Source organism: Lycorma delicatula, chromosome 3 (genome assembly GCF_047948215.1).
Source record: "Lycorma delicatula isolate Av1 chromosome 3, ASM4794821v1, whole genome shotgun sequence".
NCBI classification, from domain to species: Eukaryota; Metazoa; Arthropoda; class Insecta; order Hemiptera; family Fulgoridae; genus Lycorma; species Lycorma delicatula.
The window spans coordinates 190,300,912-190,317,085 of NC_134457.1; the positions used below are offsets into that span (position 1 = coordinate 190,300,912).

General features: G+C 27.4%; 1 protein-coding gene across 5 annotated transcripts in view; it reads right to left on the reverse strand.

Moving 5' to 3' along the window:
• Positions 1 to 2,870: 2,870 nt before the first annotated feature.
• Dab (DAB adaptor protein) overlaps positions 2,871 to 16,174 on the reverse strand; it is a 73,562-nt gene continuing 60,258 nt past the window's right edge. For 2 of the 5 annotated variants that reach the window (XM_075361228.1, XM_075361229.1), the window contains one exon: positions 9,462 to 10,019. The gene's annotated coding sequence lies outside the window, so the exon portion shown is untranslated. The other 3 variants (XR_012755817.1, XR_012755818.1, XM_075361226.1) reach the window with 3 other exon arrangements.

Below are 16,174 nucleotides of genomic sequence, written 5' to 3' on the forward strand. Positions count from 1 at the left end.
ATATACATAGTTTTGGTCTTGGTTAGTTCTCTTAAAATGCAAGAGTTAAAAATTAAGTAGGTATTTATTTAATTAAAATAAATTATTACTGCTAAAAATAAATATTTTATCAATTAAAACTAATTTTTAATTGTTAAAAATTATTTCACCTCTAAATTAGCTAAAACCAAAAATTTTGAAAAAAAAACTTATATTAAACTATTTTAAAGTACGTGGTCACACATCAGCGCCATCTGTTGTATTTTGTAAGAACTAACCCATTTATAATATATATATATCTCTAGCATCTCATGATGATTTTTGATTACAAGTCAGCTTTTTTTTTTTCATGCAAAAGTCTATACCAAAATCTCTGCACAACACGCCTAAAGAAGTTTTCACTTCAATAAAAATATAGCATTAAGAAGAAAACTTTAGATGGTTAAAAATAATAGGAGGAAAACTGATTTTTAAGGGATACAATATAGTATAAGCAGTAATCACACTTAAGATATTTAGTTATTCTATAGTGAGCTGGGAGTAAAAGAACCTGTCTTAAGTGGTAATACTTTTAAAATGGGAAGCATGGATTAGTCCTTGATTCCTCAAGGTAGAGTTTTTGATGAATTTTCAGGGATCTGTGTAACTAAGTCAGTGAAATGTTTTGATTAAATTGTATGAATAGCTAAGGGTATTGTTTAAAGCTAAGTTGGGTATTTTCTACATTTTGGCTCAGCCAACAGATTGCTGAGGTGTATGACGTTTTCTCTTTTGCGCAAATTGGTTATAAGTTGCATAACTTGTATTAAAGATGAAAAAGTTTTGTATTTATCTATGAAATTATAATAAACATCTTTATCTAACTAATAAAATAAGCCATGTAATAAACTCTTAATATTTATTCCTAAAATACATAACAGTATGAAGCAGTTTTTAGAGGTGATTTTCTCTGCCAGATTTTGTAATTATGAATACGTCCAAAACCTATACTTTTAATATTCAAATAAAAATTGTTCATTCAAATCTTCATCAGTATTTATCTTTAAATAAATTAATTATGCTCATCAGCTTCATAGTCACACAGTATATTTCAAAACTTACTTTTAACATTACTCCAAATCTGCAAGAACTAAAGTTCTAAAAAACATATTCTACAATATTGTTTTTGAGAAGCACATTCCAAGTTTAGAGGATGAGTTACAATTAATTTGTAATCTTATAAAAGTCTAAACCACAATACAACACACGCATTATGAGTTTGTCTTGCTAATCAATCTCAAGTGAAGTCTAAAATACTGAAATAAAAATTTTTTCCATTTCAAACATTTTTCTTATGACTAATTTAATGTAGAAAGAGTAGAAAGTATAGAAATTAAACATGTAAAAATATTCCAAATTGACAAGAATTCACACCCAAAACCTCACAGATGAAAGGAAGAGATACTAACACTTCATTATGAGAGTAGACGAATTGATAACATTCATAATTTATTTTTAAAATAAACTCATATCAAAATACTTCACCAAAAAATTAAATTATTTTCTTCAGTAAAACAAAAATGAAAAAAAAAATTAATATTTTGTTTTTAATATCATCCTTGAAAAACTAATTATGGGTAAATCAGAAGTTTAATTAAAATCAATCTAAACTTTGATACCTAAACTATTTGTTATTAAAATATCTTTCATTAAAAGCTGAATTAACATTTTTATAAAAAAATATTTCTAACACACTTACTAATGTCATGTGATAATTTCAACATGAACTTTAGACCACATACAATGGGTTACATTTTAATAATGTTCTACAACTTCCACAAACCTGGAGGCACCATCTTGTTTGTTACAATTACCAGTACCTTGACTTCTTTTAAAATCTGTTGCCATGCAATTAATTATTGCTGCATTATTTCCTTATTATTCTTACATAAACTTTCTTCTAAAGCCTAAAATCTCTTTCTGTTTTGTTTAAATGATTAATCACAAAAAAATGGTTGGGTATTGTGTATGTTGATATTATCAATCTATCATAAAGTGTTCCCATCAAATTATCATCACTAAGTCTAAAAATATTTGGCTTTAATTTTTAAAAATATAATTCACATATTTTAAGAGGGGTTATGATCAATTAATGTCAACACTTCACTAGTGATGACATTAACATTATTTTCTAGTTGACGTATTTACTTATAAAGCTTGTACCGAATGAAAAGTTGAATAATTGTATGTATCCTAATTAAGTATCTCTAATGTATTTACATAAGCACTAGATTACACCAGTGCTGTTTCATCTTTTAAATGGTTACTTTACTATTTAATGACTGATAGTGGATATCAAAAATAAAGTTGGATCTAGTATTCAATTTTGAGGTATTCAAGGTAATACTTTTCAAAAATTGGTATTGATAATTTCTAATTACTACTGCTTTCTAATTAGTAACAGTAATAAATCTTTACAAGTGTAATGGGAATGAAATTATTCAAAAAAGTCAAGCTTTAAAACAACGATTTATTAAGTTTTTACGAATCAGTATTCCAGAAGTAAACTGTCCAAAACATTTATATTTCACAGTATAGAGTATAGATCAAAATATTAATTTAAACATAATTTCATCAAATTTTGCGACTGTCTGTCAGAATCTCTGCCTTTCATCTTTTCATCTTGGATAATATGGGTTCCAATCCCTTCATGTTTTGCATTTTTCACATGATACAAAAATCTTTCATTATTATCATAAAAAAATGTAGAAAGTAGTGGTAATAAGGTATGTGAGCTGTTAGTTGTCAAAGTGTTAATAATAATAACAATAATGAAACTTATTTTATAAATACGACTAATTAGTAATAGAGTACAATTTATATGTAACTATAATAAAATAAATGTAATACACTTCAATATTAACAAATATCATGAATATTTAATAATTCATTTTATTATTAATTACACATTGGACAAATTAACTAATTATGTAATTTTCTTTTAGATATTCATGAAATGATGAAAAATATTCGACTCCTGTGGAATCAAACACAGTAACACTTGAATGAAAAGTGATTAGCTGGTAGTAAACTAACTAAACAACTCCTAAAAGTGAATGCGTTATATGAAAGTATATGTTTGTTTGCATACTGTTTTTAAAAGTCACTGCTCTTTAATTAACAATTTCTCTTTTAATAAATAAAATAATCTTGCAACCTTCAAATGTGAAGTTTAACAGTAATGAAAGCTATTGCGTCAACGAGAAGTGACTAAATAAATTTTTCTAATGATAATTTAGATTATATTTGCTGTTAATGTGAGGTGAGAATTTAAATCCAATATAATGCTCAGAAAGTAAAATAATTACAAAGATGCTATCGTGAATCTCACAAAATAATTTATAATACAAATATAAAATTCTGAAAAGATTAAATATTACCTGGATTATTTATATAAATACCTGAGAAATCTGTAAACACATAGCATAAAGTACAAGTACAATAATTATTAATCAGTTATAATATATTTAATCAATCAACGCAATATTTATTCATATACTATATTATTAAACATTATTAATTAACAAAATATTTTTATTTTTTTTATAATCAATAACGTATGTTATACTGAGATTTATATAATAAATAATAATTTAAATTTCATAAACAGTATAATATACTTACATAAATGAAAAAAAATTATGCATTTTATACATATTATAAACAACAAAATAATTATTATGTTATTACTATACAGATTATCTGTATTACTCTTACATGTACATTTACTAACTCTTTTCTTTTTATTTTGTTTTAAAAGACAGTTAATAATATAATAATAAATTTTCTTAACATAATAAGCTTAAAAATAGTATTTTAAATAAACTAATTAACATCTGTAAATGTATTTATGAAATATTTGACAATTTGTACATCAAAATCAGATTTTTTTCAGTTAAGTAAACAACTAAATGCCTGATCAACCTAAAATTAAAGTTAAAAAAAATAAGTATGATGAAAAACCCTTTAAAAATCAATACAATAAAGAAATATGACAAAAATTTACAATAATATTTGCAGATTACTAACAATAGTTAAAGAAAAATACAGAAATATTAACTTACTTTTGTCGCTTTTTTTGCTAATATTTACATAATTATTACGTAAATGAATTTCAATACATCAAACAACTAAAATTATAATAGAAGCAATAACAAAATTAATTTTTAATGAAAATAAATGTATAAAAAATTAGAACCTACTCAAAATCAAATCATATAAAGCTACAACTATTAAATTAACATTTTATACATACTAATTATAAATGCTCTAGGACCCTGTTACAAATCTAATTAAAAGATACATATCGTTATGTCTTATAACAAGTATTTCAATACTTAATTTATAGCATTGTTTGGTGGTCGACAATCTTCAGGAATGATCAGACTGAGGCATAATAAGAACCCAAAATGACGAACTGTAACTGGAAATGAAATGTTTAGAGGCGAAATAAATATCCAAATATTAGACTGTCCTTCATCTAATTTACCCTTACTTACTGTTTTATTAGTGAGCCTTACTACCATACTAGAACATCAGAGATCTACCACATGAAGGCACCATGATAGATCACTATAGCAATAATTCTAGCACATATTTTTGTGCATAAAAAATAGAGCTTTTTGTACTCTTGGTGGTACAGTCTGAAATACTAACCGAGAAGACAATATTTTAAGAGGCTAAAAAAACCAATTTAACATTTGATGATACAAGCACTATCATCATTACAAGTACCACAGAATTCTTCAACCAGGTAAACATTTGGAGTGAGAATTCAAAACTGTGTTGCAGCACAACTGTCACAGCTGCTACAAGACTTTTCAGTAACTACAGTATGTCTGACAAGTTTCCATGTCTCTGAAATAAACAGGGAGAATGTTGCTTCTGCTTTGTAAGTCACATGGTGTTCAGTTCCAAAAAAATAATTTTGTCACTGCATTTGGTATCTCTGTCCTAAAGATTACACAGGAAGTTCAGTTGCAAAACCATGGCTGATGTCATCTGATGCAGTTCAAGGAGAGGTTGATGGCTGTGTTTGGGTGCAAGAGTGATAAAGGAAGGAGGCAAACAATGCATTTTGAATGCATTTTGTAAGCACTTAAAAAAACTCCCCGCCTCATACAGCAGGCACTTTATTGACCTGTTTTACAAGTGGGTTAATTATGCCGCTCATAAAGAAAATTAATTAAATGTTAAAAAAATGCATGGTACGTCAGTTAAAATCTTGCTTACTAAATGAAGAACAAATTACAATATCTAACAAATTAACTATTTCTCAGAGGAAGTTTAATAAAAAAAAAGGCTAAGTTCCAAAAATTTTCTACAATTTAAAAACCATACAAAGAGAATAAAATTAACTATTTTAAAAGAAAACTTGTAAATTAAATTTGATCTAAGCAATTTATCCAATGCAACTTCTTTCACTTACTAATTTTTGCAATGAAAATATTATTTCTTCTGGAAACTGCTGAGTTCCAAGATGTCAGAAAAATATTTGAAATTAACTAATATCATATTTTTTTAGTTATTTTTTATAATGGACTTCACAAATTCTTACCACCTAGATGGAGGTTTTTATGGAGACCTCTCTATTATGTAACAGAAAGTTACATAATGTAGAAATCAATTCAATCAAATAAGTTACTGAACTATTTAGTTGAGAGATTACTTAATTAATAAATAATTTATTCAACTAACTATGCAAGAAATGGAAGAAATCCTCTGGATCTCAACAAAAGCTCAATTTTGAAATACACTCATTTTTGGACTCTCCATTGAAAAATTTCAAAACAGTTCTTATGAACGAATGTATTAGAGAGGAGTGGATTTGAAAAACATGTATGTCAAATCTCAAAATTTTGTTTAAGTGTATTTTTTTTTGTGCTGATAGAACAGAGGGACAGAATAGAAGATCAGAGAAACTAGCAATAAGATATAAGTTGTTTCATTTTGATTATATTATGAGCAATGTATAATGTATGTATTAATTCATGATACGTGCCATAATTTATATTGCTAGTCAATGTAATTCAAGATAAGATTCACCCAAAAATAAAATAATGAAACAATCAATTAATGTGTATGATACTTTGATGCTAGTAACATATGTAACAGCTATTAGGATATTACCTATAATATTGAATCATATCAACCAATTCTAATGTTTCAGCAAACTGATAACAAAAATTACTAAGCCAATTGTCAATTAATCATAGTAAATATAGATATATATATATATAAGACTAATCATCAATTGCATGTATATCAAATGTAAGTTGAGAGAATTTGTTAGTGTATTGTACATTTGATAAATAAATAGATACCAAATTTGTAAAATCTTTGAGTTAAGTTTCTGTTATATTTCTTTTTAACAAATTAGAAGTTAATAACACATCAGGATAACCACTTTTTTATTACTGAAGAGGACTGGTTAAAGGCACAACTTCCACCAAATAAGTGTATCAATGATCCTGAACAACTATCTTTTAAAACACACTAGATATTTGCCTAGTATCAAAGTAACAACTAGGCAGTTGTTGCTTTCCCTAAGAAGCAAACTATGTCGGCAGATGCTGCTATAAAACAATTTACATTTAAAAGCGAAGGAGAGGGTAACAACCACAGTTGCAGCTACTGAGCTGATAATTACTTGACATGTTTTCTCAAATTTATTACTTAAAGCAAAGATAAATCGGTTAAGAGAAAGTCAACGGATAAAGTAAATCATGAATAATAAAGATTAGCATAAATTTTTTTTGAAAGCACAGTAAACATACAAAGTAATATTTTAAAGTGATAAAAATTGTGATGCTCTCTACCTACTGTAAACTAAACAATAATTTACACCAAAGTGTGCTTTGCACATCTGAAGAAAACGTTTACTGATAGGTAAAATGAGTATTTGATTTATAATTACAAAATATTCAATATAACACAATTGATCAATAGATAATAATAGAAATGAATGAGTAAAGTTCAATAATTTGTAAATAATAAAAACATTATTTTCTAATTAATTGCAATAATTTATTGCTTAATTTAATAAAGTAATTAACAAATAAAATTACTAGAAAATATTAGATACTTTATGAAGATGAATACTAAGGCAATATTATGATTTTAATTCAATAATAATTATATTAATAAAAATAATAATACATTCATAAAAATACAATTAATTATTAAAACATTGCATCATTTATTAAAATTAATTATATAAATTACCTATAATATTTTTAACTATTAATGATTAGAGACATTAAATATAAGTAGTCCATGGTACCTGTGAAAATTAAAACTGTAGTATTATTAAATACAAAAGTGTTCAATCTTCCATGTATATATAAAACAACATTTTATTATGTATTAATAACCTATTCTAATTTAAGTCTTTTAATTCAATAGATTATTTAAATTAAATTCTTTAGTAAAAAGGCTCTTTCTATATTAATCAATTACATGAATATTGCTTAACATGTAAATTAATGCAGAAATTACATAAAAGTAAAATAAAATGCAAGAAATACTTAAAATGCAATTACACGTTTTACTATACATCAATCTCTCTTTAACAATATAAGAAACATTTAAATGGAAATGTAAGTACATTAAATATATTGATAAATCAAAATACATTATTAAATAAAAACCAAAATTCCTGTAATGATTTAATAAATTTAACAAAACAAAAAAAAAAAAAATACTATCAATAAAAAAACTAATTTATTATCATTAAATTAAAATTAAAAACAGAAATAAATTAAAAAGCATACAAAAACACACTGAGTAAAGATAAAGATGCATGACATAACAAAATAAATAAAAACAAAATTATGTGGCATTTTCAGCCCAGCAGTCATCACCAAAGGAATGAGAACAGAGTAAACCACATGTTTAGTCAAATTTAAAAGATCTTCACTTCACATAAATTCATAAGGGTTTTCAAAATGTTGAAGTCATTTATCTGTGTGGCTGTTATTATCTATGGAAAAATGTTTGCCAAAACGGTTTTGCATCACAGGTCACAAGAAAAACATGATCGTTACTGGAAAAATGAAGTTGGTTGTTATGGGACATTTGCCTACAATCTTCATCTACTAACTTGTAACTTCCATTTTTTTACCAAAATGAAGGAGTCTGAATGATTGACAGAAAGAAAAAAAATTATACACAAGTTGCAAGAGCAACTTGTATATATCTGTTTCATAGAACCTTGGGATCTACGAAACAGGGGACATCAATCAACCTTCTTTGACTAATACTAGACAAAATGTTGTCAAGATCAATTAATATGTTAAAGGAAAATAAATTCTTTTTATAAGAAATAAAATTTAAATTGTTTAAACTATATTAATTTACTTTTTTTTTTAAAATAAACAGTTTGCTATTTTAAAATTACTAAAAATTACACACTCATCTTCTTCAAAACTCTTTCCTGGCTAAATGTAGACTCCTTCTTAAATGAAGTATTCAAAATGCTAGCACATTTAGTGAATCTGTATGACAACACTGGGAAGGGGAGTCAATATTTAAGCTGAAACTGTCCATTCTACTGAAATTGTGTTTTTAATTTTTAATAACCTTAAGTGTCTTCTTGCTTATTCATACTGTTCAGCTATTTTTAAAAAGTCAACTGTGGTAATTCTCAAACCAACTGTTGGAAGAACTTTTCTTTTAGTCAAGTAAGCTAATGAACATTCAGTTCAATAAATCAAATATAATAAAACTGTAACAGAAATGTTAAATTACCTTTTTATATATAAATATTAAAAAAACCCACACAAGGCAATTCATATTCTGATATATCTTACTCTGGTATATTGTTACCCTGATTTAATACTGAGTTTTAAAAATGTCATATTTATGGATAATAGTTTTGGAAACATACTGTGTTAACAAATTAATACTATTCTTAAAACAATATAAAAAAAATCATACAAAATACCTTACCTACTCATAGGATTGTTAAATATATGACAATATGCACGCATAACAAAAGAATTAAACAAAATAAATTTTATATATAATAAAGAAAAGTAATAAGCTGATAAAACAAATTAAGAAATGTTTTTAAAGTTATTTAACTAGCTAACATTCAAAACTGATATAAATTTCAAACGCATATAATTATATAACCAGAAAAAAAACATTTTGAAAACTGTTTTAACACTAACAATAAATACAATTTTAACAGTACTTCTCCATTAAATAGCATCTACTCATTATTTAATAACATTGGCAGATATTAACTATGGAGTAACATAATGAATCATTTATTTTATTTTACTATTTCTTTAATAAAGAAAATGGAACTGAATATATATCATCTAATTATATATCTTTTTATTCTGGCATAAATGACAATAAAACTACTATCTTAATAAAATATTATTATCAAAATATAATATTTAAATCAAAATTGTGCAAGCAAATAGTAATAGGAAATTCTTATCAAAAAAGGTAGTTTTAATTAATGGGAAATTACTGAAAATTTTACAAAATTAATAAGTTAAAGTACTTAAAAAAATCAAAATAATGTATAAGGCTGTAAAATCGAAAAAGTACCAATTTTATACTGTAAGTTTAATGACATGTGATCCGCTATCAGATGTTAAAAATAAGTTACCTTAAAAAACAATCGTTCACTTTAGGAACAAAATGTATCTAATTTCTTATCTTTTAAAATAATACTGCAAGGAGGTATAAAATATTTTACTAATAAATAAATGACTCAAATTACATAAGATTATTGGATAAATTTCAAAATCTGACTTTCTAATCTAAAAAAAAAGAAAAATGATAAACATATAAAAAGATAATATTTTTACAACAAAATACAATACTTTACTGTAAATGATATGCTGCCATGCTGCTTGCTATGGACGATGACTATGTAGATTATATAACATTGTATAAAAACCGTGATATTATAGTAAAATCTGGCAACTTAGGATATGTTATAATGCTCTCTGTTCAAATTTCATTAATTCATTTAATGTACACTGAAACAGATTGAAGTAATTGTAAATATTATAAAAAGTAACGATGAAATAATTACCACAAATGCAGATATGAACAAAAATGCACATACTTAATCATGGATAATGAATTAAATGATATTTTCATAAGATTTAATCTAGTAAAGTATAATAATCTGAAATTGATTTTCGGGATAGTGATATCTCACTTAAAGAGTAAAGCACAAAATTAAAAAATAAATTAATAAACTAAAATTATTTAAATTGAGAAACGATATTGGTGAATATAGTAATTTTATGTACCTCCCAGAGAAGAAACTACTGACTTATGATTTATCATGTCAATACCTTAAAAGATTTTAGAACGAATTGCTTATTACATTTTATACTAGAATATATGATAAAATTATTATTTCATAAATGTGTGAACATTAAGCATAAATTATTATTTTAATTTTGAATTGCAAATGTATGATTAATAAGATAAACTAAGTGTTTAAGTTCCCCTTTTAAAAACTGAGTTTTTTATAATTCCTTTTTCAAATGTTTCACCCACATTTTATTACATGAATCAGTAAATTATATTAGGTTAGAGGAGAGGACAATAATGAAGAAAGTTAATTTTAGCAACCATTCTTAGAAATCTGTCAAAATGGGTAGTAAAAATTACAATTTCTTAATAATTTAATTAACTTATTTAATTATTCTTCATTATATCAATATTAACATTCTTCAGCATAAAGCGAATAAATAGATAATTTGTTACATATAACAAACATGATATTTTTATTACATGTAAATAAGGCAGAATGATAGCATCTACATATGATCACTCAGAGGGCAGAGTGATCTCAGCTTTTCAGTAAAAAAATTCTGGGTTCACATCCTAAACCACTTAGGATTTCTTATATGCTAAAAGATTCATTTCTCAACCCTAAAAAAAAATTATGTGATAGCAATTAGGTAATTAATCCCTATACGTGGTGAGCCTGTTACCCTTAGAACATTAAATAAATAAAAGGTTGAACAGTAACTGATAATAATAAAAATATGATCTAAAAAATGAAAGAAAGAAAACATTCTTTGTTATTACAAAGACACATTCCAAGCCACATACAATAATACTTGTAAAAATAATCAACCTAATGTATATGTTACATGATTTTGTTTATGGATTTTTTATTTTAATGAAATATTAAAATATGTATCATCAAAGTATTTGCAATATTTTCACACATTACTGAACATACCCGCCTCTATGAATCATGAGACCTTGCCGTTGGTGAGGGGGCTTGAGTGCTCAGGGATACAGAGTAGCTGGACCGAAGGTGCAACCATATCGGAGAGGTATCTGTTGAGAGCCAGACTAAGGAATGATTCCTGAAAGAGGGCAGCAGCTCTTTCAGTAGTTATTAGGGGCGTGAGTCACAATGACTTAAACGGCCATATCAACATCACTCAGTCCTCTGAGTACTGCGCAGCTGAAAGCAATGGAAAACTACAGCTGCTTTTTTCCCAAGAAAATGTGGCTCTCTGCATTTTCACATAGCAATAATGTAGACGCCTTCCTTGGTAAAATATTCTGGAGGTAAAATAGTCCCCCGTTCGGATCTCCGGGTGGGGACTACTAAGGAAGGGGTCACCAGAAAATTAAAAAATAACATTCTACGAGTCGGAGCGTGGAATGTTAGAAGCTTAAAAAAGGTTGGTAGGCTAAAAAATTTAAAAAGGGAAATGGGTAGGACAAATGTGGATATAGTAGGAATTAGTGAGGTTCGATGGGAAGAGGAAGGCGACTTTTGGTCAGGTGATTTTAGAGTAATTAACTCAGCGTCAAATAATGGGCAGGCAGGAGTAGGTTTCGTGATGAACAAGAAGATAGGGAGGAGAGTGGAGTATTTCAAAACGCATAGCGATAGAATCATTGTAATAAGGATAAAATCAAAACCTAAACCGACAACGATTGTTAACGTCTATATGCCTACAAGCGCCCATGATGATGATGAGGTAGAGTGTGTATACGAAGAGATTGATGAAGCAATTAAACACGTAAAGGGAGATGAAAATTTAATAATAGTTGGAGATTGGAATGCAAGCATTGGAAAAGGCAAGGAAGGAAATATAGTGGGTGAATACGGGCTGGGCAAAAGGAATGAAAGAGGGGACCGACTTATAGAGTTTTGCCAAAACAATAATTTAGTAATTGCCAACACCCAATTTAAAAATCATAATAGAAGAATATACACTTGGAAAAAGCCAGGCGATACTGCAAGGTATCAGATAGATTATATCATGGTTAAGCAAAGATTTAGAAATCAACTCGTTGACTGCAAAACTTACCCTGGAGCAGACATTGATAGCGACCATAATTTGGTGATAATGAAATGTAGATTGGGGTTTAAAAACCTGAAGAAAAGTTGTCAGATGAATCGGTGGAATTTAGAGAAGCTTGAGGAAGAGGAGGTAAAGAAGATTTTTGAGGAGGACATCGCAAGAGGTCTGAGTAAAAAAGATAAGGTAGAAAATGTAGAAGAAGAATGGGAGAATGTTAAAAAGGAAATTCTTAAATCAGCAGAAGCAAACTTAGGCGAAATAAAGAGAACTGGTAGAAAACCTTGGGTTTCAGACGATATATTGAAGCTGATGGATGAACATAGAAAATATAAGAATGCTAGTGATGAAGAAAGTAAAAGGAACTATCGGCAATTAAGAAATGCTATAAACAGGAAGTGCAAACTGGCGAAAGAAGAGTGGATTAAAGAAAAGTGTTCAGAAGTGGAAAGAGAAATGAACATTGGTAAAATAGACGGAGCATACAGGAAAGTTAAGGAAAATTTTGGGGTACATAAATTAAAATCTAATAATGTGTTAAACAAAGATGGTACACCAATATATAATACGAAAGGTAAAGTCGATAGAAGGGTGGAATATATTGAAAAGTTATACGGAGGAAATGAATTAGAAAATGGTGTTATAGAGGAAGAAGAGGAAGTTGAGGAGGATGAAGTGGGAGAAACAATACTGAGATCTGAATTTAAGAGAGCATTAAAAGATTTAAATGGCAGAAAGGCTCCTGGAATAGACGGAATACCTGTAGAATTACTGCGCAGTGCAGGTGAGGAAGCGATTGATAGATTATACAAACTGGTGTGTAATATTTATGAAAATGGGGAATTTCCATCAGACTTCAAAAAGAGTGTTACAGTTATGATACCAAAGAAAGCAGGGGCAGATAAATGTGAAGAATACAGAACAATTAGTTTAACTAGTCATGCATCAAAAATCTTAACTAGAATTTTATACAGAAGAATTGAGAGGAGAGTGGAAGAAGTGTTAGGAGAAGACCAATTTGGTTTCAGGAAAAGTATAGGGACAAGGGAAGCAATTTTAGGCCTCAGATTAATAGTAGAAGGAAGATTAAAGAAAAACAAACCAACATACTTGGCGTTTATAGACCTAGAAAAGGCAGACTGGAATAAAATGTTCAGCATTTTAAAAAAAATTAGGGTTCAAATACAGAGATAGAAGAACAATTGCTAACATGTACAGGAACCAAACAGCAACAATAACAATTGAAGAACATAAGAAAGAAGCCCTAATAAGAAAGGGAGTCCGACAAGGATGTTCCCTATCTCCGTTACTTTTTAATCTTTACATGGAACTAGCAGTTAATGATGTTAAAGAACAATTTAGATTCGGAGTAACAGTACAAGGTGAAAAGATAAAGATGCTACGATTTGCTGATGATATAGTAATTCTAGCCGAGAGTAAAAAGGATTTAGAAGAAACAATGAATGGCATAGATGAAGTCCTACGCAAGAACTATCGCATGAAAATAAACAAGAACAAAACAAAAGTAATGAAATGTAGTAGAAATAACAAAGATGGACCACTGAATGTGAAAATAGGAGGAGAAAAGATTATGGAGGTAGAAGAATTTTGTTATTTGGGAAGTAAAATTACTAAAGATGGACGAAGTAGGAGCGATATAAAATGCCGAATAGCACAAGCTAAACGAGCCTTCAGTAAGAAATATAATTTGTTTACATCAAAAATTAATTTAAATGTCAGGAAAAGATTTTTGAAAGTGTATGTTTGGAGTGTCGCTTTATATGGAAGTGAAACTTGGACAATCGGAGTATCTGAGAAGAAAAGATTAGAAGCTTTTGAAATGTGGTGCTATAGGAGAATGTTAAAAATCAGATGGGTGGATAAAGTGACAAATGAAGAGGTATTGCGGCAAATAGATGAAGAAAGAAGCATTTGGAAAAATATAGTTAAAAGAAGAGACAGACTTATAGGCCACATACTAAGGCATCCTGGAATAGTCGCTTTAATATTGGAAGGACAGGTAGAAGGGAAAAATTGTGTAGGCAGGCCACGTTTGGAGTATGTAAAACAAATTGTTGGGGATGTAGGATGTAGAGGGTATACTGAAATGAAACGACTAGCACTAGATAGGGAATCTTGGAAAGCTGCATCAAACCAGTCAAATGACTAAAGACAAAAAAAAAAAAAAAAAAAAAAACTGAACATACACAAACATTTTAGATGACTGCCATAAAACCTACACTACTAAAAAAAAAGATATTCTTAATATTTTTACCAGAAATATTTTCAGGTTTTTGTTTTCAAATATGACCTTACTTAATAGAACAGTGTTTAATTTGAAGAAGGGCTGAATAATATACTGGTGTTATGAAATTGTTAACTTTTATTATCATGATTTGAGTTTCTTATTGCTGTCTTGTACAATAAGTTTAATTAAAAATTTAATTTATCAATTAATGATCACTTAAAATAAAAATAATAAAAGAAGCGATTAAGTGATCAATTATTTTTTTTTTCTTTTAAACTAATACAAAACAAAAACAATGATAGTAATATCACACCATTACAACAAACAACTAACTCCTAACCCAAAGTTAACAGATTCTTCATCAATCCTTGAAAAAATGAGATGAACATGTGAACAATCCCAACACACGCTTCAATGATGAAAAACTACTTCAAAGATAACTGGAGCACTAATATGCTAGGAGATTATTCCTCAACATTAATTTGGGACATACCCATGGCTAACTACAAGAAGAGCATAAACTAGGAAGTTTTAATGTAATTGACATCTTTTTTTTTTTAATTTTAATGTTTCATTTCTTTATGAAAAATTCTAATTATAGATTTGTAACTGCACAAAGAAGCAATATAAAGATAAGAACATATGATATACCAAGAAGCTTAAAAAGCTATTTCTTACATTACTATTATTAATGATAACAATGATTTATCCAGCTTATCAGTTATACTTGCTAACTGGAGTAATACAAAATAAACATGTTTTAAACCATAATCACAAAAAAACAACAAATTAATCTAAATGAACAGAATTTTAGCCACAGTTTAACAAGATCATAAAAGAAAGAGATGATTAACAAAAATTAAAAAAAAAAAAAATGGTTTACAAGGTGGTTTAATTTTTTTTTTTTTTAATATGGAAAATCAAAACAAAAACAGATGTAAATCAATACTGATTTATTGTTAACCACAAACTAAAAGTTTCTACTTTTAAAAATACAATTTTAGTTTTGAATTCACATAAACAGAAAGAACTCAACAGATTATTTTTACTACTAGTCATATATAAATAAAGTTTTAAAACGTTAATTTATCCTGTTTCAGATCTTACACTTTGAACATCTGGAAAATCAACATAAACACATTTAATAATTAAATAATAAGTACGATGGTTTAAGGAATGAAATGGATAAAGATTTCAAAAAAGAGCTAATATTTCCTTTAAAAGGAAATGAAACCAGATAATTTAAACAAACAAAAAAAAATTAGGAAATTGGAAACCTTTAAAAATAAGTTTATTTTTTTAATAAATGGATGTAACAAAAATATTACAATTTGTAAGTGCAATCTACAACATTTTCATTATATTAGAAGAAATGAACAAAAATTGAATATTATAGATTCTGTAAAAAGAGAATAAACTTGCACTTGAATAGAGGCAAAACAGTTTGTGTTATCAAATAGTAAGAGAAAATAAGGGCAAAGTACAAGTAATTATGAAATCAGGTGATTGTTTAAATAATAATCATTATGGATGATCAGTTACAGTGAAAGATGCTCAAATTTTGATAAGCTTAATTAAGCAGATGATATACTTCTCCATA